This window comes from Amphimedon queenslandica, unplaced genomic scaffold, assembly GCF_000090795.2.
Source record: "Amphimedon queenslandica unplaced genomic scaffold, v1.1 AMPQUscaffold_13522, whole genome shotgun sequence".
NCBI classification, from domain to species: Eukaryota; Metazoa; Porifera; class Demospongiae; order Haplosclerida; family Niphatidae; genus Amphimedon; species Amphimedon queenslandica.
Window position 1 is genome coordinate 1,601,964 of NW_003546242.1, and position 1,657 is coordinate 1,603,620.

Here is a 1,657-nt window from a genome sequence, read left to right on the forward strand (position 1 = left end):
ACTGTAGCATAATGCTGTTCCTTTGGCAATAGCTTTCGACTGAAATACAATACAGGATGGTCAAATCCTTGATAATCACACTGACTCAGAACAGCCCCTACTCCATAATCTAACGCATCTGTTTGCAGTACAAATGGTCTGGTAAAATCTGGACTACGTAAAACTGGTGATGAAGTCAGTGCAGCTTTCAGAGCCCGAAATGATTGTTCACAATCGTCCATTTGACTTGTTGTGGTTGTGACTTCCTTGTAGCTTCTGTTAGTGGAACTGCTATTGTTGCAAACCTGGGGATAAACCTTCGGTAATATCCTGTGAGACCTAAGAAGGCCCCCGTACATGAGTTTTTGATTCCGGCCGAGGAAAATCTTTAATCACTTCCAATTTGTCTTTGACTGGTGCTACCTTTCCTCCTCCAATAACATGACGCAGATAAGTACATTCCTTCACAGCAAACTGACACTTAGATGGTTTCACTGTAAGTCCTGCCTCTTGCAATCGTCCTAGTACTGTTGCTAACTGCTCCAAATGGTCCTCCCATGTTGCACTGAATATTACAAGGTCATCTAGATAAGCATGAGCAAAACTGTGCAATCCTTCTGTAATGTGGTCCATAAGCCTTTGAAAAGTGCTGGAGCACCACTGAGGCCAAAAGGCATTACTTTAAATTGGTAGCGTCCAAAGGGGCTTATAAAGGCAGTTTTATGACGATCTTCCTCGGCCACAGGGACCTGCCAATATCCTCTTGCAAGGTCTAAAGTTGTAAAGTAATTAGCTTGTCCTATCTGATCCAGAATATCATCTATCCGCAGCATGGGATAGGCATCAATCTCCGTCTGTGCATTTAGTTTCCTATAATCCACACATAATCGTAGAGTGTTGTTTTTCTTCCTGACAATCACCATAGGAGATGCCCAATCACTCTTTAATGGTTCTATTACTCCTTCCGCCATCATGTCCTGGATCTCCTTGTCCACTTCTGAATGATAAGCATATGGAATCCGATATGGAGTTTGACACACTGGACGACAGGACCCTGTCACAATTCTATGCTCAGTAATTCTTGTATGTCCTGGTTTTCCCTTAAGTACTCCTCCAAACTGCTCACAAAGGTTCTGTAACTGCTCCTTCTGTTGTTTTGACATGTATTACCCACTGTCAATGGTGAGCTCTCAAATCTAGTGTTCCCGTCTGCTAACTCATCCTCATCATCCTTACACAAGTTATTCTCCTTACCATCCTCTGTCTTTTCCCTCACTTCGTCACAATAATAGTTAGCAACCTCTTTGTCTTCCTGCCACTCTCTTAACAAATTGATGTGAAAGATCTTATTTCTCTTTGAAATCTGCACCTCGTAGTCAACTTTTCCAATTCTTCGAACAATCTTATACAGTCCTCTCTATTGGCCAGTAAAATCGTTGTTGGATTCTACGAACTGTCTTGTCCCGTCCCATATGTCCAGCAAGGGGTATTGTATCTGCCAATTCAATCACTTTCTTCCTACATACTAGGGGTATGACCAGCTGCTCGACCGATTCCCCTGTGTAAGTCTTGGATGTCCAGCAACGATACAAAAGTCCCTCTTTCTTCAAGAAGTTGGGTTTTTCTCTAAGCCTTGAATCGTTTTGTCTTTTTCTTGTAATCGGCCTTATTTCCTCCT